The 25,511-nt window shown below is 31.0% G+C and overlaps 1 protein-coding gene across 1 annotated transcript in view; it reads left to right on the forward strand.

The window, feature by feature from the left end:
* Positions 1-25,511, forward strand: part of LOC114333378 (complexin) — a 283,657-nt gene that overhangs the window by 81,852 nt on the left and 176,294 nt on the right. The window lies entirely within an intron of this gene.

Consider the following 25,511-nt stretch of genomic DNA (forward strand, 5'->3'; position numbering starts at 1 on the left):
CGTCAAACCATTGTGAGTTCACGTGAACAGCTGAGCACTGTCATTCATTAAAATGATAAAGAAGGAACCACTATCTTATGCGCTCTCTATATTGGTATGTAAATAATAATTAAATAACATTCCTAACTTAAAATTCTCATTTAAATGTAAAGAAAACATCAGGTCTATTTTTTCTCATACTAAAGACAGAATTAAAAAAACTTCTAAAAGTGGCATATATAAATTGTCATGTGGTGACTGCCCTGTGACCTACGTGGGTAGAACGATGCGACCGTTGGATACACGTATTAAATAACATCTTTCAAAGATCGATAAATCTAGCTTTGGTCATCATTTGCATGCATCGAAACACAGCTTTAGTCCCCAAAGAGATAGTAGGATAGTAGAAGATCTAGAAATAAGTAGAGAAATGAAAAGAAATCCTAAAACTGTGTTAACACTCAGATTTAATTAAATTGTAAATTTGATCCTATCTTTAAGAAATTTCTTTAATAATTTTGGTTTAGTATACAGTATACCCAACAATTGCTGTAGGTTTTTTGAACATTACTTTTTCGGTATTCTTGAGTTTTCTTGCATTGATTACATATTAAGTAAAATATTTGAGATTTGACTTAATCTATTGGTAAAATTGTTAATTTTATAAAATAACAGCATTCGAACTCTGAACCTGACAAATGAGACTTCTCCTTGGTTTGTTTTCATCTAACTTCTTTTACACTTGGTCAAACCATAACGGTTTTTTAAGAATTTTGATAACTTACATACACGTTAACATTTCACTTCCATATTAATAATTGTAATTTTGAAAATTTAACTTTAAAATTTAGTATCTTCACTTAGAATTCATTTAACCGACACATGGCTTTTTAGCCATTTTCAATTTAATTAATTTTTAATTATTATATACATACCAATATAGAGGGCGCATAAGATAGTGGTTCCTTCTTTATCATTTTAATGAATGACAGTGCTCAGCTGTTCACGTGAACTCACAATGGTTTGACTCAGCCATGTTGTAATTTTAAACTAAAATAGAATTTAGATGTGATAAACTTTTAATTTTAAGGGTTTTATACCCGATATCTGTGGCTTTTGCCCAGTATCCATGATTTATCATGTGAATTTTAACAATTGCTCTTCTATGAAGGATTTATAAGAGGACGTAAGTTTTTTTCAATCTTTTGTTTATAAAAAAATTCTCTTATCTTAAATGTCCTTTTAGGAAGCTCTCATGATGGCACGTTATGTGTTGAAAGTACTTAGCTGATTATTAAAAAAAATTTTACACACTTTTTCTTTGAGAACATACACCTGTTTGTTGGTTTGACCTATTTAGAAGTGTGTGCAAGTCATACAGTCTGTTTCAATTCTAAATATAAATGTTCAAAAGACCAAATATATGTGTTGCACTAGGTCAAGCAACAAGGTTTGTGGCGCAGGCGTTACAAATTTGAGTTGTATAGAAGTTTTGGAGAACCTGACGTTGTAAAATTCATTAAGGTAGCACGACTTAGATGGATAGGTCATGTAATCAGATGAGAGGAAGATGTTCATAGTCATAAAAGTCAGAAAAAATAGCTGATTTAAAAAAAAAATTACACACTTTCAATTTCTTTGAGAACATACACCTGTTTGCCGGTTTGACCTATTTATATTTAGTCCCATTCTCTGTGACTTTACATTTATAAAAAGCTTAAAGTGCCAAAATAGCTCCAATGAGCCTAGGATATACAACCAAATTCGGCATTTCCCATACCCCAACTTGACGAATCTCGGGCCGTAGCTTAGGTCTGCATATTTCAAAGTTCAACTGATCCAATGCTGTATGTATTCCTCTAATGAGTTTCCTGAGTAGTTGTAAACTAAGCCAGAATAGATCTCTTAGGTAGAGTGGAAGAGTTGTTAACGGCCCACTTATACTGAACCTAACCTAACCAATACTGATCCTAATTTTATCGTCAATCCTAAAATTCTCCTCAGTAATAAGGCCCATTTTTAGAAGAATGGGTATGTCAACAACGAAAATTGTCAAATATGTAACAATTCGAATATAAGTGAGGTCCAATTCATCTTAAAGATAACATGAAAAAAAAAATAAGACAACTAAAAGCTTGCCACAAAAACGCTCCACTTTTTTGAAAATATCCGAAAATATATGAATAACAGTCACAGGCAGCTTGTTATAGACACTTAGTTTCTGCAAGATCTCTGCAAGAATTAAAATAGTAACAAAAATTCTCTCCATCTTTGAAAAATCGGGGGTTTGAAACAAGAATGTAGTTTATCACCCATCCTATTTAAGATATATCTAGATCAATCCCTACGGAAATGGGTAAAATGGCTCAGAAGATTGAATCCATAGTCAAAATTAGAGGGAGCGATATAAACTAAAAAATTGGTTTACTGTTGACTTATGCCATATTTGGCTCTTTATACATATAATCGTTTGGTTGTTAAAAATTTCATAAATACTGCCAACATTAAGGAAAGAAAGAAAAAAGCAAATAAAAGCAATGCTTTATTAAAGTATTTGTAACTTTAAATATAAATCGAGACGGATCGACAAAATAATGTAAAATCAATGAATTTGGAATTGCAACCAAGTTTTCAGGCGAGATAAATTTGCAATCACGCAAATACTGTGTGTTGCCACAGAGTGCCTTAATCCTAGATAATATAGATCTCACGTGGTCGTAAATTTGAATACTATTAATTAGTGTAGGATAGATTCATGTTACCTAAAGGTAACATTTGAGAATCCTTTTTATCCACCCAAATGTAATTGAATTACCAATAATCTCTTCGCTCTCATTTTATTTTCTTAATAAAAGCTAACTTTATTATTTACTTTTACAGTACTGTATTTACTTTTACTATCCTGCAGCATCTATTAAATATCTAGTTTCTGCTTAATGTGTATTTTTATGTCTTACTTTCATTTAATCTTAAAAATACTACGTTAATACAAACTCTTTTGTAGCAATATACTTCTAATATGTTGTTTTATTTTATTTCAGGTAAGACTTTAATCCAACATCTAAAGAACATAACGTAAGTAAAGTTAGTTTGCTACTACTCATATTTCTAACTTTTATTATATCTTTTCTACGTAGACTTAAATTAGGGATTTCTGTCTATAATCAAGCAAGCTTTCTTCTCTTCTGTCTATAAGCAATATAACTTGTTCGATGGCGGATTAATATCTCTATGGAGGCATAAAGTGATTTATGATTGGCTCGTCACTGATTACTTACTATTCTTTTTTAATATTGTGTTAAGTCTGTGGATTATATAGCCTGTCTCGAGCTATTATTACAGATATAATACAATGTATAACGTAGTCTACCTAACAGAATATTGTAAAGTGTTTATGTCCCATTCTGTATACTTGCTTTCTTGATGCTTTTGATAATTTCCTTCATAATAAAATTAAATATGTAGCATAGTACTTGTTTTGGTAGACAATTTGAATCGGTTTGTGATATGCAATAAATCCCACTATATTTTTGTGTCTATTTTTAACGCATTGTTTAAATATTAGGTTCAGTTTTTTGGTTCTCCATTATTCCCAGTGGCGGCTTTTGGGGGTAGGCAGGATAGGCCGGGCCTACTCAATAATTTTAAGAGCTTTAAAATAGAAAAATATATATTCAAAAATTATGTCAAAGCATGTAAATAACTTTTAAATGTACTAAATCACTCAATACATTAGCGTCCGTTAAGACAACTTCGTTATTATATATTATCACATTCACAGAAAGCATCGAATCGTATTCAGGCATTTTAAATATCATTAATAGGCCCGCTCGGACCTGGCCGACTCCGCTCACATAGGATCTCCGTACAAAAAGCGTTCGAAGTTAAGCAGCTTGCCGGACAATGATTTTTATATTGTCGTGTTATGCTTGGTGTATAGACCCGATTCAAACTGGCCTTCGCCGTGCCTCGTTGCCACTTGTAACATAATTATCGAATTGTAACTGACAAGTTTGCACAAAACAAAGAGAGAAGAATAGACCTGCTCCATAAATAATAAAATATGTAAACTATTTGTATGTACCTAGGTATATTTTAGTTCATAATTTGATTTAGTTTTAAAAATATAATTAAATGTAAATATGTTACAGTTACGTTCTAAGTATTTTTATATATAAAACTAAATTTATATTTGCATATTATGTATTATACATAACTATATGTAATTTGCTGGCTTGGCCTACCCAAAATTTTACCCTACCAGCCGCCACTGATTTTTCCAATAATTTATTAGGTATGTTTTATAGTAAGTATTACTGTTAAAATAGTAATACTATTAGTTGTTCTATCATGACTGATAAACAATATTTTAGCACATTTGGTGTCCCATCCTTATCTGAAGCTTACTCTTTACTTTTTACTCTATATTGAAGTGTTTTTTGAAGCTTATGCATGTTTTATTGAGTTCCTTGTTTTTTATTATTTCTGGTGATTCTAATTCTGACCTCATTTGTTGCGTCCCTGTAGACAACTTTTTTAAATAGTCAATTCGTGTATCCTTTTCTATTTATTTTAGGTCTATTAGTTCCTTCATCAGCTCCTTTCTATTACTTCTTCTATAGCTACATATTTACTTTTATAGACCATAAATACCGATTTCATTTAAAATACGTTATCAGGCATCATTTTTTATTTTTCTTACATAAGTATGGAAATTAATTTCTATCTCAGATTACTAGTAGTCCATTACATTCACAATAATGACCGACGTATTAAGTAGAAGACAATAGGACCTCTATACGGATGTAATGTTTTGATTCTTATGTTTAAAATCTTATAAAGAGATTCTTTTAGTTTATGTCTATCTTTCCTTATGTTTCTCTTGTGTATTTTTCCAATACTGAAACAGTTTTCCCAAGTTCTTAAATGATGAGATTTCAACTAACTGAAAAGTTAAAATACTTACCATAAATTATAAAATAACTTGAATATGTAATCTATGACTATAAATACAAAAAAGATAAATTTATCTTTAAGGCAAATTTACCGCAGTTCTGATATAAACTTCGACAAGACGATGAAGTTGCAATCGAAAAGTTCCATAATATCAATTACGTGTTTAATATCGTAGCTACTTTATATAAATTCTTGGGGAACTTTTAAGAAACGATTAAAAGCATTAAATATCTGAAATTTCACAACAATCACCAGATATCGGATGTAATGGAAAACTTTTCTAATAAAGAACTTTTGAAGAATACGATTTAAGATGATGTCCCATTAGTCCGAACAAAGTCTTGCCTTCGAGAGTTTAGAATGGTTTAAATAAGGCAAATTAAATATGAAATTGAAGTTTAAGTTGTGCACAAAGAGCAACTTCTTCTTCGCCAGCATTCATGTCATGTCTAGTTTTGTGATTGAGAATTTTATGTCTGCCATTAAAATATTATTCAAGTTTTTTGCTCGCTAACTCCTTACAGAGTTAACACTTAAGGGATGAAATGGTTGCCAATGTGAGTTCATCTAGATAATGTGGAAAGACGGCAAATCTCTACTTTATGTAAAAATTTATAAAACGGAAACTCATAAGTTAAAATTAAAAATACACTACTTATATTATAAAACAAGGAATATACTGGTTTGCTGTGATGTGTTAGAAAAAAGAATGTGTATGTGCTTTGTACGCACGTAAGAAATTATACTTCTATTATGTGATTTCAAAGAAATCATATAATGTAAATCATATAATAGATATATGTACTTTAAAGAGTTTATTTATATTTTATTAAAATATTAAACTAATTCTAATACTTACTACTTTCCAAAAATTTGTATTAAAACAATACCAAAAATTAAAAAAATAAAAGAATAAAACACACACATTGAAAATGCCCCAAAGATATGATTTCTGAACAATAAATGTTGGCAAGAATTTTAACTAAATACGCATTTTCTAAAAAAAATTATATAACAAATATACTTACAATCATAAAATGTATAAAAAAATAAAAAAATAAAAACTTGCATTGGGGATCAAACCCGCGCATGTTAGGGTGCTTAGATTTGTAATCGAAGCCTCTACTCATTTATTTACTTACACATATCCGTCATGTGTAAAGATAGGCCAACTGAACGTTTTACTGTTTGGCAGTTCTGAATTTAATCAAATTAGTTTGATTTTTGTGGAATTAAAATATTAAAATACATTTGGTGCCATGTTAGGTTACTAATGTTGGTATTGGCGAGTTGTTCACAGTTATCAACTAATCAGAATATCGGAATGTTCTTGAGACATGAAATCTACTTCCTTTAAATTCATCTACAGCCCTCGATTTTACCTTTCATAATAAGCTAAAGCGTCCTTTACCGGTCTTCTCTAAGAATATACTCTTCTCTAAGTATAAAATCTGTCTTATATTAATAGTTGTCAATAACTCACGAAAGGCATTTACTCTATTTAACACAACTTCGTTGGTCTGCATCGCTGTACATGGTATTAGAAGATTTAGGCCGTCCGCACATGGGTCGATCGATGACACGTCTCGAAGTTCGCGCGTCTTGTACGAACCCTGCGACACAAGCGATTGTTCTCCGCACACTAGTCGATTCTGTTTTTATAAATTAACGCATTATATATATATATATATATATATATATATATATATATATCAATCGGTTTTAAAACGTCTTGCGACGTTGTCCGATGCCTAATTTCCATCAAGTATATTTAAATGGGAAATAAGCCACAATTTTACCTAAAAATGATTTTATTAACGTTTCGACGCCCAAGTCGGGTGTCGTTGTCAAAATACAAAATAATACTAAATAAATAAAAATGTTGTTGCTTAGTAAAAAATTCTTCTAATAATTTATTTAATCTGACTCATTTATATCGGCAATTCAGACACGTATTATACATTTTAAAGTAGACGATATTCTTGAGTTGGGATTGATTTCATGTAATCGAATGAACTATCTTTTAGTAAAGTCGTCCCAGGAACGCAACTCATCAATATTGGCAATATCATTTTAAAGTCGTCTACTTTAAAATGTATAATACGTGTCTGAATTGCCGATATAAATGAGTCAGATTAAATAAATTATTAGAAGAATTTTTTACTAAGCAACAACATTTTTATTTATTTAGTATTATTTTGTATTTTGACAACGACACCCGACTTGGGCGTCGAAACGTTAATAAAATCATTTTTAGGTAAAATTGTGGCTTATTTCCCATTTAAATATACTTGATTATAAAAATGCCACAAGAAAATAGCTTCAGAACCTAATTTCCATGACACTCTATCATCCCATTGGCCCTCTCTAAGATCTCTTGCGCTAATCGCCTTCGTTATTCCCTCTCTCCAAGATTTCTTGGGTCTTTCTCTCTTTCTGCGGTTTGGTGGTACACATTGCATAATTATTTTAGGGAGTCTTGAGTTATCCATCCTCTGGACGTGTCCGTACCCTATCAGCTGTTTTCTTTCTATGTCTGTTGTTAGAGAGCCGTCAACCCCCATTCGCTGTCTTATCTCATCATTACGTATTCTCTCTCTGCGTGACACTCCTACTGATCTTCTAAAAGCGTCCATTTCTACTGCCTCCAGTTTTCTTTTGTTGTTTTCGGTTATCCGCCAAGTTTCTGCTCCGTACAATAGACTGCTTTTAATAAGAGATTCGTAGATATTGTGTTTTCTTCTTTTTCCTATTTCATGATTCCACAGTACGCTGTTTAGACAACCTATTGTTTTTCTGGATTGTGTTATTCTTCTCTTTATTTCTTCATCATCTTTCCCCGTTGTGTCAAAAACGATTCCTAGATATGTGTAATGGTCGCAGGGCATGATGATTTCATTATTTTTTAATGTGATGTTCGATAGTTTGGTACCTATTGGCAGGTATTTTGTTTTTTCTGTATTAATTTCTAGTCCCCACTTTCTATATTCTTCGCATTTTTTCTATAGTAATCAAAACAACTATTTCGATCTGTGAAAAGTACGGTAGTATTACATTTTTATACCGTTGCATTATACAGTTGAGGGTATTTTTTTACTTCCTCAACGAATTTTATAATAAACACCTAGAAACAGAAGTTCAATGTTTTCAGAATTTTACATTACAAACAATATATTTCCACAAAGCTAATAGTACTACAATGAACGAACTAGCATTCACCGATCTAAAATCAACAAAAACGAAGCAAACAAATAAAATAATGACTGTAAACGTGCGTCTCACTCGAACTTTCTCGTGCGCTTCAGATCGCACGGAACGAGAGTCGTACAAGACGAGGATATTTGCAATCCTAAACGCTCCGTGTACGAAGTTCAATGCCACAACGAAGGAACTTAAGTGGCGGGGAGAGATCTACGCGATTGGAATCGAGTCGATTACTTCGAGCGTCGCTCCATGTGCGGACGGCCTTGTCTATGCAAACGTATCAGCTTCTAGAGTCCAGGTCCGGGTGCAATGTAATAACAATGAATAAATATGAATAGGTATTCATATTAAATGATAATATGTATAATGGATAAATATTGTATTGCTGGATTTATTGACTATGAGAAGGCCTTTGATCGAGTACAACATCACAAATTAATTAAAATATTAAAGGATAAAGGAGGTGATAGTCAAGATGTACGAATCATAGAAACATTATACTGGCGTCAAACAGTGACAGCTTGCATAAATGTAAAATCAACAGAAATATGCAAAATACAAAGTGGTGTCAGACAGGGTTGTATACTGTCCCCACTGTTATTCAATTTATATTCAGATAAAATATTTAAGGAAGCGCTGCATAATTTGGAATGGGGTGTGAAAGTTAATGGAATTCTGATAAATACAATCAGATATGCAGACGATACAGTTATTTTAAGTGATAATATGAATGGATTACAACACCTTTTAAATGCCATTGACGCAGTGGAAAGAAAGTTTGGCCTAAACATAAACTGTTCAAAAACAAAATACATGGTATTTAGCCGTTTGGCCCATCAAGATTCACGGTTATATGTTGATGGTCATATAATTCAAAAAGTACCCAGTTTTAAATATCTTGGTATACCCTATTCCATGAACATACGCCTGTTTTGGATTACTTCGACAACGAATACTTTACTGTGCAAAATAAAAAGAACGAAAGTAAATTGCAAATTACATTGTTGTTTATTGGAATAATTATTAGCGCCATTTCCTTTCGTACTTCTTATGTTGCACAGTAAAATATTCGTTTCCGAAGTAATCCAAAACAGGCGTATGTTCGTGGAATGGCCCATAGCTATATTACTGAACAACTAGATACAGATAAAGCGATAAAATGTAGAATCGAGATACCCCGCACGACATATTTGGCAGCCCTTAAGAGAGCAAATGTTGCCCGCGAGCTGCTTAATAACATCAAATATAGAAAGATGGCCTATTTTGGACACGTAGTAAGGGGAGACCGGTATAATATTCTTCAATTTATTATGATGGGTAAAATCGAAGGACGCAGAGGAATTGGTAGAAAGCAGGCTTCTTGGTTGAAGAATATCCGGGAGTGGACAGGAATAAAGAAAGCAGAATACCTATTTAGAATAGCTCGAGACAGAGACAGTTTCCCCATGTTAATCGCCAACGTCAAGGGGACTTGATAATGCACGTTAAGAAGAAGAAATATTGCCTTTTGAGTATTTCTTGAGATTTCTGCACTTGATCTCTTTACTTGGGTTTAATTGGTTTGTAATGTAATTTAATGATATTTAAAGTGAGTAATTTATCTTCTTTGTTCCATAAGGTCTAGTAGCTCTTCTGTCATTCTGGTAACTGTTTGCATCGTTTTCTATTTTACTTTTGTTGACATCTGAATCGGTACAATTATTTTTGTGGGGTTTTTTCTCTATTTAGTCCAGTGCGCACTGTTTTGAGATGGACGTTGAGAGGTGACTCAATTTTTTTTTAGAAATTGCTAGAAAATAACTCAAATAATAACATTTGAGTTATACTCCCACTAAAAATGGTCCGGAACATTGTTTAAATAATCAAAATGTCAAAATATGAAGAAAAAATTCGATTTTTTTATTGGTTTTTTGATTATAACTTTAAAACTATTCATTTCTGAGAAAAGTTGTATTGACATAAAAGTTTCGTAATTAAATTTCCTACATTACAGAATTGGTTAAACATTTTAAAAATAGTTACCCTTGTTGCAAAATAGCAATAATTGCGAAAAAAAACATACAAAAACAAGTATTGGCATTTTACGTATTTCAACCATTTACGCTAAACTTAGGACCTTCATATTTTACCCAGAAAAAGTTTATGATATAGTAAAACAATACTGTAAATTTCATTAAGATGGGTTTAATAGATTTTTTCTACGAGCGTGCAAAATTGTCTTCTTTCGCGCACGCATTTTAGTTTAGAAAGTTTCACTTTTCCGCACGCGTGTTATTTTCCGCACGCGTGTTACTTTTCCGCACGCGGTTTTTACTTTTCCGCACGCGTGTTAATTTAGATATGTTAATATGGGCTTAAAGTAATTATAATACATGCAATAAACTAATATTTAGATATTATTTACTAATTTATTTCAAATATATCTTATTGTGTTCCTGTTTTAATGAAATTAACGCGACAATTTGATGAAATAAAATTATTTTGACATAATATTCGAAAGTCAAATCGTTAGACAATAACAGTCGCTTTGAATCATCGTCATGGAAACCAAGAGCGTCGTCATGGTAACTAATTATACTGAAAGTTTGGTTTTGACAACCTTGTTAAAGAATTAATTTGTGTATGTATTTTTATATTAATTAAATTAATTGATTAAGATTTGGTAATTTTTTAAAGACTCTTAGAAAAAATATTGTTCCTAACTCTTGCAGAAAGTCTCTTTTCCGCACTCGACTGCTTGCCGAACTCCCGCTTCGCGTCGTTCGGCAAACTGCAGTCGCGTTCGGAAAAGAATGACTTTCTGCACTTGTTAGGAAAATAACTATTGCAAAATAAATTTTGCAATCCAGCTTTCGCAAAAATAATTCATTTTTTTTAATGTTGCAGGACTGAAAATAAAGCAGATAGCAAGTTGATTTTTTTTTACTTATAGAAGTGTACTGTACCTTTCATTTGCAATTTGCAAAATTAAAATCGGTTAATTACCACGGCGTCAGGAAATTTTTTAAATAAACATTAATTTTTGGTGCTACGCGCAGGACAGCGGTGTTCGATTCACACAAATTGATTTCCACCAAAATTTCTTCCAATCTTTATCTAATATATTATTTTCTTACTCTATATTTTGTTGTATTTTAATATTTTAATTCCAGAAAAATCAAATTAATTTTATTATTGTTTGTGAAATATTGTTTAAACAATTGCATATGTTTGAAAATAATAAACTTTTATTCTCTAAGTTAAAATATATGAACAAAGAAAGTTTTTGCTAAGAAAAGTGTTATTTCAAAAGAGGGAGAATGTGTTTTTATTTTGCAATAAACAAATTTAATTATTTATATCGATATGTAATAAAAATTAAAATGTATCAATCATTATCAAAGGTCATTGGAGTGCCCAATCAGAACAAACTATCCGCTGTCCTGCGCGTAGCACCAATAATTAATGTTTATTTAAAAAAATCCTGACGCCGTGGTAGTTAATCGATTTTATTTTTGCAAATTGCAAATGAAAGGTACAGTACACTTCTATACGCAAAAAAACGCAACTTGCTGTCTGCTTTATTTTCAGTCCTGTAACATTTTGAAAAAATGAATTTTTTTGCGAAAGCTGGATTGCAAAATTTATTTTGCAAAATCTATTGAACCGATCTTAATGAAATTTATAGTACTGTTTTACTGTATCAGAAAGTTTTTCTGGGTGAAATATGAAGGTCCTAAGTGTAGCATAAATGGTTGAAAAACGTAAAATGCGAATACTTATTTTTGTATGGTTTTTTCGCAATTATTGCTATTTTGCAACAAGGGTGACTATTTTTGAAATTTTTAACCAATTTTTATTGTAGGAAATTTAATTGCACAAGTTTTATGTCAGTACAACTTTTCTCGGAAATGAATACTTTTAATGTTATAATCAGAAAACGAAGAAAAAAATCGAATTTTTCCTTCATTTTTTGACATTTTGATTATTTAAACAATGTTCCGGACCTTTTTGAAAGGGAGGATAGCTCAAATATTATTATTTAAGTTATTTTCAAGCAATTTCTGCATAAAAATTTGAGTCACCTGTCAACGTCCAAATGTACTAATATTTTTACAGATGCGCCCTGGTCTAATTCGTTTTTGCCTGATTCTTGCATTGGAAACTAAATTATTGTTAACACTTTTTCGTATGATAGTCCAGGGCGCATCTGTTTTGAGATGGACGTTGAGAGGTGACTCAAATTTTTTTGCAGAAATTGCTTGAAAATAAAGCAAATAATAATATTTGAGTTATCCTCCCTCTCATGAAGGTCCGGAACATTGTTTAAATAATGAAAATGTCAAAAAATGAAGGAAAAATTGGATTTGTTTCTTCGTTTTTCGATTATAACTTTAAAAGTATTAATTTTCGAGAAAAGTTGTACTAACATAAAAGTTGCGTAATTAAATTTCCTACAATATAGAATTGGCTAAAACTTTAAAAAATAGTCACCCTAGTTGCGAAATAGCAATAATTGCGAAAAAAAACATACAAAAACAACTATTCGCATTTTACGTTTTTCAACCATTGAACCACGGCGTCAGAAAATTTTTTATATAAACAATAATTTTTGGTGCTACGCGCAGGACAGCGGTGTTCGATTCACACAAATTGATTTCCACCAAAATGTCTTCCAATCTCTATCTAATATATTATTTTCTTACTCTATATTTTGTTCTATTTTAATATTTTAATTCCACAAAAATCAAACTAATTTTATTATTGTTTGTGAAATATTATTTAAACAATTGCATATGTTTAAAAATAATAAACTTTTATTTTCTAAGTTTAAATATATGAACAAAGAAACTTTTTGCTAATAAAAGTGTTATTTCAAAGGATAGAGTATGTGTTTTTATTTTGCAATAAACAAATTTATTTATTTATATCGAAATGTAATAAAAATTAAAATGTATAAATCATTATCAAAGGTCATTGGAATGCCCAATCAGAGCAAACTATTCGCTGTCCTGCGCGTAGCACCAATAATTAATGTTTATTTAAAAAAATTCCTGACACCGTCGTGTTAATCGATTTTAATTTTGCAAAATTGCATATAAAAGGTACAGTATACTTCTATACGCAAAAAAAATTTCAACTTGCTATCTGCTTTATTTTCAGTCCTGTAACATTTTGAAAAAATAATTTTTTTTGCGAAAGCTGGATTGCAAAATTTGTTTTGCAAAATCTATTAAACCGATCTTAATGAACTTCACAGTATTGTTTTACTGTATCATAAAGTTTTTCTGGGTGAAATATGAAGGTCCTAAGTGTAGCATAAATGGTTGAAAAACGTAAAATGCGAATACTTGTTTTGTATGGTTTTTTCATAATTATTGCTGTTTTGCAACAAGGGTGACTATTTTTTATATTTTGAACCAATTCTATATCGTTGGAAATTTAATTACGCAACTTTTATGTCAGTACAACTTTTCTTGGAAATAAATACTTTTAAAGTTATAATCAAAAAACGAAGAAAAAAATCGAATTTTTCCTTAATTTTTCGACATTTTGATTATTTAAACAATGTTCCGGACCTTTTTGAGAGGGAGGATAACTCAAATATTATTATGTGATTTATTTTCAAGCAATTTCTGCAAAAAAAATTGAGTCACCTCTCACGTCCAAATGTACTAATATTTTTACAGATGCGCCCTGGTCTATGAAATTTATCAATCTATTCCACACCTGGGCCTAATACTAATTTTTATTCCTTCATGGATGTCTCTCACAATATTTACATATTTAAAAAGATTTAGGAGATGATTCCTTTCTTATTGAGTGACCCACACTTAACCTGCATTGCATAAAGGTAAACTAGTTATTGGATATTTCGGTTTCTTTATGTAATCGTGAATCAATAACTACTCTCTACCATAATTTCATGATGTGACTAAGTAGTTGTATGCCTGTATAGTTTATACATTATTGAATATCTCCTTCGTTTTTGTAAACAGGTACTAATATACTGCTTCTCCATACGTCTTACATTTCTCCAACTTTCATAAGTCTATTAAATAAACCTGTTAGTCAGGTTGTTCTAATCTATCCTAATGCTTTAGCCAGGAATATCATCTGGTGCAACTGATTTTCCTTTCTTGTTTTTGAAGTGCTTCAACCACTTGCTCGTTTGTTATTCTGGTAACTATGTCTGGTACTGTCTCTGTTAACTCAGCTGGTTTTCTGTAAAAATTTTCATTTAATAAACACAGTACTTTTTCCAACTCTTTTTGACTGCCTTCGTGTGAATTAGTATTTCATTGTTTTTGTCTTTGATACACCTAATATGATTAAAATATTTTGCTTTCTTTGCCCCTTTTTTATCTTAAGTATATAGACCAGTAAGTATCTGTGAAAAAACGTCTATTTTTGGATGTGCGAGGTGGCGTTCGGATTTTTGCAGATAAAGTTAGGTGACAACTTCAATAATAATAATTGACTTATGCTCCTTCTCAAATATGCACGGAACATTAATACAAAAATTAAAATATTTAAAAATTTCGAAAAATATCGATTTTTTTCTAATTTCTTTGCTTATAACTTTAAAACGGTTCATTTTGGAACAAAGTCGTAGGGAAATAAAATAAAGATAATTGAATTTTTTATGATAAACGACTGGTTAAAAATGTCTTAAATTATTACCCTTTCTGCAAAATAGCAATAAATACAAAATAAGGGGGCCAAATAAGCGTGTTTTTATTCAATGTTTTTCAACCACTTTGGTTGCACTTAGCACTTTCGTAATTCGCTTAGAAAATTCTTACAACATACTTAAATCGTTCACCAAATTTCATTAAAATCGACCTGATAGATTTTGCAGAATAATTTTGCAATCTAAATTTTTTTAAAAAAGTTCAAATTCTTTAAAAATTTTCTGAAGAAAAAGTATACCATTTAGAAGTTTGCTAATTTTTCTTGCGTATAAAGAGGTTCTCTACCTATCTAATACCATTGTTTATCTACACAGGGTCTAGTTATACAATGCTAATACACTTTACATAATTAAAATCCGAGTATTTAAGCGGCCTCAGCACTGTTTTAAAATTATAAACAATTTTTTGGCTTAGAAAAAAATACAATGAGGATGTTTGAGTTGGCATAAATTCATTTTCTCGAGAATAGGCGCCTCTGGAAATAGATCCCGAAACAGGTCGATTTTTATTTTTAAATTCTAATTTTTTGGTATATATATCATACTAGTGACGTCATCCATCTGGGCGTGATGACGTAATCAATGATTTTTTTAAATGAGAATAGGTGCCGTGTGATAGCTCAATCAAAAGGCTATTCAATTTTGTATTCACTAATATAAACATTACCATAGTTACTTATACAGGGTTTGAATTAAAAAAAGTTTTTTGAATTAAATTACTTCCAATATTTAGATTACGTCATCACACCCAGATGGATGACGTCACTAGTATGATATTTATGCCAAAAAATTATAATTTAAAAATAAAAATCGATCTGTTTCGGGATTTATCTCCAGAGTCGCCCATTCTCAAGAAAATGAATTTAACTCAAACGTCATCAGTCATCACTGTATTTGTTTATGAACCAAAACATTAATTATAACTTTAAAACAGTGCTGAGGTCGTTTAAATAATCCGATTTTAATTCTGTAAAGTGTATTAGATAGGTAGAGAACCTTTTTATATGTAAAAAAATTAGCAAACTTCTAAATGGTCTACTTTTCCTTCAGAAAGTTTTTAAAAAATTTGAACTTTTTTAAAAAAATTTAGATTGCAAAATTTTTATGCAAAATCTATTAGGTCGATTTTAATGAAATTTGGTGGACGGTTTAAGTATGTTGTAAGAATTGTCTAAGCGAAGTATGAAGGTTCTGAGTGCAACCAAAGTGTTTGAAAAACATTGAATAAAACAGTCTTTTACCCCCTTATTTTCTATTTATTGCTGTTTTGCAGAAAGGGTAATAATTTAAGACATTTTAAACAAGTCGTATATTATACAAAATTCAATTATCTTTATTTTTTGCTACGATTTTGTTTTAAAATGAATCGTTCTAAAGTTATAAACAATGAAAATAGAAAAAAATCAATATTTCGAAATTTTTAAATATTTAAATTTTTTCAATAATGTTCCGGGCATATTTGAGAGGGAGCATAAGTCAATTATAAATATTGAAGTTGTCACCTAACTTTATCTTCAAAAATCCGAATGCCACCTCTCACATCCACCTCAAAACAGGTCCGCGCTGATCTAATATTAAAGTAAAAAATAGTAAATAATAAATAAGCACATTCGCCATTATTTAGAAAATATAAAATTAGCGCGTTCGCCATTATTTAGAGAATAAAAATATGCGCGTTCGCCATTATTTAGAATGTAAGTTTTTAAAAAATATATTATTTATTTCTAAAGCCGCGTCCTTACTGATAAAAATTTGCTTGCTCGAGGTAAATTGTGCTAATGTGGCATAAATCGGACGCAAAAATTTTTGACACACACCACGCACACGCTCCATCGATTGTCGGTTTTTGCGCGAAGAATAAATGATTTGCTTCGCATACCGAACGAACGACAACCAAATTTTTGATGTTCGGACAGTTAAATTTGTGACGCAAATTCTTGCGACGAACTATTAGTTCATATTAAGAGCATAATAATTATTATGAACAACAAAATTTTATGTCGCACAAGGGACAACGATAAAATGGTTCGCGTGAAAATTGAAGAAAAATGTTTTTCCACCTACCTCTACCGAAAGTATACTTTTCCGGACCTGATTGTAGGGAGCAAAGTTGTACTTTTCCTCCCTAGGGAGGAAAATATTTTTCCTCCCTAGGGAGGAAAAGTAAAAGTGACGTCATAATATTTCATTCATGAAATATAACTTACTGACGCCCTGTATAATATCTATTTTCTATTACGGAGTATCTATACATTTTAACGTTTATTTATAAAACATCCTATATTTTGCAGAATGGTAAAAAACAGTAAATTGTTATTTTGATTTAACAATGTTTACATTAATAATTTGACTTATATTTGACAGCTGACAGTTATATTGTACCTACTTGTTGTTTTAGTTCTAATAAATTTTGTTGGATAGTTACATAAATAAATTAAGTAAAAATGACAAAATTACTTGTTATTTGAGGAAGGTGGAAAAACCATATGTATAACATGGGAGTAAAGTGCCTTTTCCTCCCTTGAATGATTACTGCCCTCCGCTACGCGTCGGGCAGTAAACTTCATTCTCGGGAGGAAAAGTTACACTTTCCTCCCTTGTTATACAAATAGCTATTTAACATTAAGAGGTGTCAGCTCCCGTGTTTTGCTTTATACTAGAGGGGTGGGCAAACTTTTTTTAGTAAGGGTCACAAAATGTTTTTGGTCTATTACCGAGGGCCGCAATATTTTTTTACCTTAACAAGTTCGAATTTTTAACTCTTTACTAATTTTGTTTAAAAGGGGGGATATGGTTTGAAATCAACATTTCAAGAACATTTTTGTGAATTTTGTTTAAAACTATGGTAGAATTATTTTATCTTTAAATTAAATAAACGTATGCGGTACAATTCAAAGAATATTCAAAAAAGTATCAAGACTAAATATTGAAAAATAAGTTAACGGTGGCAAATTTTTACAGTCTTCCAAAAAAAAAGGATTTTACAGTAGACATCAACAAAAAATTCAAAAATATTTTATTAGCTTATGAGTTTATCGAGGTAACGCTGTCAAGTTTTTTTAGTTTTAATGATTTTTGAGTTTTTGATATCACTGAGAAGTAGAAATAAGAAATTTTTTTCAAAAAAGGGGTAGAAAACAAACTTATTTATTATTAGATAAACAAATAAAGTTTTTCAATCCTAATAGCAACATTAATAATATTGAAAAATATTAGAAATATTACTAAAAGATTTTTAAATTGAAAACTTATTGGTACATTTCCCTGGTGACACCTCCAAGGCTTCTACAATTTGCAAGCCAAATGGATGCTGCAGTGAAGACAAAAGGGAAGGAATTCTACACTATGCAATTCACAACCCCCGTCTGCAGCTTGGTAAACTTCCAACGGAAAATGCGCCTAGTTACTCCGCGGAGTAATACTACTATAAAATAAAAATGTATACCATTTTTATTCAGTTACAATGCGAGTCCAAAAATCTTAATTTTTACTTAGATTAGATAGCGCAACCAGCACTCTTATCGACGATTTCACCTCTTTTTAGAGGCTCTTCAGAGAATGCATAGGTTGCTTTTCTCTAATCCAGTAAATTTTTCGACATATATTAGGCCCACACTGCAACTGAGGTGAATGGAGTAGGTGACTAGCGTCATCTGGCAATTGAAAGATAAAGTTTTTCAATCATAATTGCAACATTAATAATATTGAAAAATATTAAAAATATTACTAAAAGATTTTTAAATTGAAAACTTATTGGTACATTTCCCTGGTGACACCTCCAAGGCTTCTACAATTTGCAAGCCAAATGGATGCTGCAGTGAAGACAAAAGGGAAGGAATTCTACACTATGCAATTCACAACCCCCGTCTGCAGCTTGGTAAGGTTCCAACGAAAAATGCACCTAGTTACTCCACAGAGTAATACTATTATAAAATAAAAATATATACCATTTTTATTCAGTTGGTAAATGGTATACATTTTTATTTTATAGTAGTATTACTCCGTGGAGTAACTAGGTGCATTTTCCGTTGGAACTTTACCAAGCTGCAGACGCGGGTTGTGAATTGCATAGTGTAGAATTCCTTCCCTTTTGTCTTCACTGCAGCATCCATTTGGCTTGCAAATTGTAGAAGCCTTGAAGGTGTCTCCAGGGAAATGTACCAATAAGTTTTCAATTTAAAAATATTTTAGTAATATTTTTAATATTTTCAATATTATTAATATTGTTAAAACTTTATCTTTCAATTGCCAGATGACGCTAGTCACCTAATCCATTCACCTCAGTTGCAGTGTGGGACTAGTATATGTCGAAAAATTTACTGGTTTAGAGAAAAGCAACATATGCATTCTCTGAAGAGCCTCTAACAAGAGGTGAAATCGTCGATAAGAGTGCTGGTTGCGCTCTCTAATCTAAGTAAAAATTAAGACATTTTTGGCCTCGCATTGCAACTCAATAAAAATGGTATACATTTTTATTTTATTTATTATTGTTAAAGAAAAAATATCTCGACAGCATTACCTCACAAAATGTCTAAAAAAATCTATAAAAAATTTCAGGTGGATCTATCAAGTAGCTTTTGAGTTGAAATGTCAACCGCCTTTGAAAAAAGCAGTTTTGAGAAAACGCGTTAAAGTTATGACAACTTTTATTTCCAATTTCTTTTTTGTCTGTCAAATCGTAAAGTGATGAACACCTAAATATGTTTTTGAATCGTTTTGTATGTTTTTATTTTTATAACGATTTACGAAGTGGAAATCAAAACGTCAAATAAATTTTTAATTTCAAACTTAAATTGTGGTTTATTTTCTGGTTTAATGTAGACTGGTACCGAATCAATTTGAATTGAAAAATGAATTTTTAGAAGTAATAATGAAAAATATATCTTCAAAATCTTTGAAACAATTTTCAAATTCCGTCAGCAAATTATAAAGTTTCTCTTCATAAATTTTAAACTTATTTTATGGTACATTATTTAATGATTTTAATGAGGGAAATAATTGAACGAATTCTTCTTTTTTTGTATGATCAATGAATAGTTTGAGTTTTATTTTATAAGTTTCATTTTGAGTTCAAAGCTTATAAATTTAGCAAATTTGTCGCAGTTTTTATTTCTAAAAATAAAGCAATTTGCTCCCTTAATTCACAGTATATTTTAAGAATCTTTTCTAAATTTAACCATCGAATATGATTGTAAATAATTGCCCGCATTATTTTGAAAATTTGCGCAAAAATCAGCCGCTGCGAAATTGTTAATAGCTGTATTATCTATATTTAATTATTAATATGTATTAGCAATAATTAAAAAAATCTCTAAATGAAAATAATTCACTTTTTTTCGCGGGCCGCAAAAAAATGTTTAAAGGGTCGCATGAGGCCCGCGGGCCGCACTTTGCCGAACCCTGTAACTAAATTATTAAGTGAAGCTAGTAGTATACCAATTTCTTGGAAAAATACAGCTAAATATAGAGCTTGGGATTTCTCAAACAATTTAAATATTTGAAACAAGGTCAAAATCGAATGCATTATTCAAACGGAAATTTTCTTTTTTTCTTTTATTTAGAAACCGTAGCCGCTCGACCGCTTTCCAATTCCCTTTTCCATTCTTCTTTTTATTTGTATCGTAACGGTCCTCAACACATGTTGTTAGTAACCGCGCTATTTCGGACGAAATTCAATTTTGCATTTCGCCCTCTTTACATGTCGGAATTTCTCTCGATTTTCAGTCACCATGTGGCACTGGCCGATCGGTAATATGGAATTTACTTGAATTCCTAATGACAAGCTGGCAACCGAATCAGGAATCTGTAATGAACAGCTACCGCATATCGGTTGCCTCGCGGATTGTGCCAGAGTTTTTCCTGGAAGTGTGACTAATGTGATAGAGCTAAAGTAGATTACTATAGTCTGGACAAATTATCGAAAAAAAGAAGGGCCATTTTTGGGAAAAGTCTGTTATATTATAAGATGTTTTATTGCTGAAATCGAATCTTTATTTATTTTTCCGTCGACCATCCATTTATGATCAATTTTAACACCCTCAAAATGATTGATTAATGACCCCTATTAATGAATGATTTTCTATTAATGAACGATTTCATTATAGGCAACACAACATACATTGCTTGCATAAATTATTTAAACGCTCTGTGGTTATCCCATCGCCGTGTGATCGCCGATAGGACACAGTCTTCGGTTTCTTTGGAGCACGTTCGAGGGGTGACGTCCACTGTATCGGCTGTTCCTTGGTTTCTGGAGACTCGTGAGTAGGGGGCATCCATAAACTACGTCGTAAAAAATTTGGACTTTTTAATACCCTCCCCCCCCCCCTCCGTCGTAATTCGTCGTTTAGAGACGACCCCCCCCCCCCATGTCGACGTCGTCATTGCAACTCACTACCCCCTTCATTGATTTAAAAAAAATCAATATTATTTCTGTTTTTTTTTTAAATCAAATATGAGGGCTAAAAGTCCCTTAGAATAAACAAAAGGTTTCTTTTGAATGAAAAATAAACAGATGAACATTTGATAAATATTTTAATAGATTTAAAACTTGACTACTTGTAGTTAAATTTTCATTTTAAAGAATCGTACTAATTAGTTAGATAATAATTGTGTATACAAGACTCGGCGAAAAAACGAATTATTTTTATTTATCCAGAGTAACTAATATTTCTAAAATATTTTTTTACTGTGATTTGTTATTCTTAACATTAATCATAAATTTAAAAGGTACTTACTGTAACAAAAAAGTTTGTAAACGCAGCCTTCCTTTTTGTCGCTGATTCCAATAATTTTTTTATTTCCAAATCGGTATTATTAGGTAGGTCATTAATATCTGCGTACTTTTTTTTCAATTCACTCCACAACTCATTAGCCTTATTTTGACAAAAAAACACCACTTTTATCGGGGTATGCTTTCTTAACTTCATCATATAAATCTTGATATTTATTTTGGTTTGATTTCGATGCCACTTTATTTCTATTCGTTCTTCAGAACTGTTGTTTCACACACATATGCAGCACATAAATGAACTAACATTGACAAATATTAAATTGAATTTAATATTTTTTGCTTCCAGCCGTTGTTCTGTATATAGAAGCGATTGTTTAAACCCAAAGAACAATGTCTTATTGTTTTGCTGTCCTGTACAAAAGTGCTACCTAATATTATTTTAACGCTGTGACTGATAATAAAAACGAAATGAAAAGTATGCGATAAAAGTATCTATAATAGAATTATTGTTTTTAATTTTAACAAAGGTATATTTATTCGTAAACGTTTTGTTCTATTTTCAATTTCATATCAAAAACTATAGTTTTTATATGAATATCTGATACTTTAATGCTGGTAGAAGCTAGTAAAAAATTATTTTTATAGACACAATAGCGACAAATTTAAATATAGCTACCAATATATTAAACGACGTCGAATTGTCACTCATACCCCCCTCCCCCCTGTCGTATTCCGTCGTAATAAGCAAGCCCCCCCTCCCTCTTCTCAACGACGTAGTTTATGGATGCCCCCGTACTCGTGGATCTAATAGTCCTGTCGCCAGGGGAGGTACAACGGCCTTCTTAATTCAGATGTTTTTTATGTATTTTGGCCCGTAGAACACGAATTTTTTGGGTAACAGTTGATCCGGATGTCGATAAGATTGTTATAAACAAAGAAGTTGAGGAATTACATAACAGCGATTTCTCGCAAAACAAAACATTTTTTTGTATTTTTTGGGTCATTCTAACCAAAAAATATTCCTACAAGTTTTTTCGTAGGATGCATAGTTTTCGAGATAAACGCGGTTGAAAAATCGAAAAATTGCAATTTTTGAACCCGAATAACCTTTGAATAAAAAATAAAATAGCAATTATGCTTACCGCCTTTAAAAGTTTGAGTCAAATTATATCTGTTTTGAATATTTGCCTTGCTAAAAATTTATTTTTTGATTGTTAAAAAAAGCTATGAACACATAGTGTTTCCCGTGCCTAATACATGCGTTTTAATGCATGCTACCTAGAAATAGCCCCGCTTGCACTTTTACCTCTTCTACCTACTCGTTCGATTTTAAATGAGAAATCATTGAAAACATCACTCAAGCACTAGATGTTTATAGCTTTTTTTAACAATAAAATAATAAATTTTTAGCAATACAAATAATTAAAACCGATATAATTTGACTTGAGCTTTCAAATGCGTTAAGCAGAATTGCTATTTTATTTTTTAATCAAAAGTTATTCGGGTTCAAAAATGGCAATTTTTCGATTTTTTGAAAGTTCAACCGCGTTTATCTCGAAAACTATGCATCCTACGAAAAAATTTGTAGGAACATTTTTTGGTTAGAATGGCCCAAAAAATACAAAAAAGAATGTGTGTGTACTTTGTACGCACGTAAGAAGTTATACTTCTATTATATAATTTTAACGAAGTAATTGTATTCTATTTAAATATTAAACTAACTTTCTTATCTACCACTTTCAAAAAATTTTTATTAAAACAACTAAAAAAAAATGAATCGTAGAGGATTGGAACCCGGGACGTTTCGAACTCTGACCGAACGCTCAACAACTAGACCACCGAGGTCATGTGATTGACACGTACGTTTCGGATATAATTATGAGTGCAGCTCATCTCACTACTACCAACTTTGTTAAATTTCGAAACAGTAATTTCACTTTTATTTAATAATGGTACGGTAAACAATCCTCATTTTTTAATATGTTATTTCTTACAAAAATACCTTTAATTTAAGCACAAATAATTAAAAATCGTAAATTTGGGTCAAAAGTTATTAACTTTTTAAGAATTCCCATAAGAGCCCATGTTAAAACTTAACTTTGACCCTTAATAGTAATTAAACGGCACGGTAAAACATTTTTTTAAAAATCAAGTCTTAGTTTTTGAAGTAAACTATAACTAAAGACTGGATTATATGCAAAATGCATATGCATATATATGCTGCATATTTCTCATGTTTTTCATAAATGCATATGCCTTGCATATTTGGAGATTTAAGAGCATATAAATGCATATTTTGATGGGAATTTACTCTACCCCATTTAAAAATAAGGTATATATTAGTAACATCAACATCCATTAAAATAAAATGTGAAAGTAAATATTTTGCTGTTAAGCTCCTTTGTTGTTGTACCCATAAACATAATGGGCGTTATTTATAGCTGCAGGTATCATTATCCGGATATTTAAGATTTATAGACTTCTCAGAATTTACAAATTACCTAAGTAAATACCGATTATATTTTGAATAACATTACAAATATTACCTGTACTTTCTGCTGGTGTCGGCCAACTATGAATTATTCTGGGAAAACCAACCAAAACGAAATTTTAAGGCAGCGTTGCCAATTTAGCTTATTTTATGCTAGATTTGGCATATTTTTGTGTTGTTTAGCTTATTTATTTCTTGTTTAGCATATAGCATATTTTCTAGCATATTAAATAATATAAAAATTATTTAGTAAAAATCGAAAATCTTCTAATTCAGAACAAATTTTTATGTTGGCCTTACAATTACTAAAACAACTTAGGAACTCTCTCACAGGAACTTGAAACTGATATCAGTGAGTCAAATCTGATTCCTAACAAAAAATGTTTAACCATTCACACATACACACCTACATCAGCAAATCCCTTCGCCTTCAATAATGTTTATATTAGTACTTATGTCTGTGGACCATGAGATTACTATTAACTACAGGATCATGTTTCAGCATTTTTTAAAACAAATAATTTATCTGTACTGGGTTATGCTTGCTATAGGGATTTTTTATTAGTTGATAATGGAATACCTACTGTTGAACTGATCATTCCATCATTCTTGTGAGGTTTGGCAAATACTATATTGGTCGAGTTGGCAACACTGTTTTAAGGGTAGGATAGATTATTTTATTTTATGAATGGTTAGTCTTAAATCAATCGCCGATTATTCAACTTTTGTGATTGCAAGTTATTGACTATACTGTGTAAAAAAATCATTTTATTATTATTGTGAAAATGCCTAAAGTAGCAAGGGAAAAATCAAGTCTTCTCAGAAGTTGGATTGGAAGTAACAATCATCTAAAAGTTATCGACAGTGAAAGTATGTTTTGCACCATTTGTGATAAAAAGGTAAGTTCTCCACTTCAATAGATTTTTAAACTTATCAAACTTCTTTGCACATCTATGTGTCTGTCTATTCTAAAATGACAAACCGTCCCATTTCTTCAAAAACTGTTTTTTAAAGTTCGCAACGGTTTGGCTTATACAGAGCGAGGTGTTGAGAGTGGCCCACCCTGTATACTACGGTACACTGACTGTACTTTATTGTTTGACGATTTCAATTTCACTTTGAGAAATAAAAAAAAATTGGGGGAGGTTTAAAAAGTTTGATCATTTTAATGTAGGTATCTATTTACGAAAACATCTAAAACATCATTATCATTATATTCCAGATTCCATGTCAAAAGAAATTCCAAGTAGTTCAACACATAAAAACTTCACTTCACCAAACTAAGCTATCAAAAAATGATAATAAACCTCGCCAGCAGATTCTACAGAACAGTTTGCAGATTCAGAATACGTCAGTTGGGCAAGAAACCTTTGCAAAGGATTTATGCCATTTTTTTTTGAACTGCAATATCCCTCTGCACAAGTTAGAACATAAATCGTGTCAAAACTTTTTAAAAACTTATTGCAAGATTAAAG

Source organism: Diabrotica virgifera, chromosome 5 (assembly GCF_917563875.1).
Source record: "Diabrotica virgifera virgifera chromosome 5, PGI_DIABVI_V3a".
Lineage (NCBI taxonomy): Eukaryota > Metazoa > Arthropoda > Insecta > Coleoptera > Chrysomelidae > Diabrotica > Diabrotica virgifera.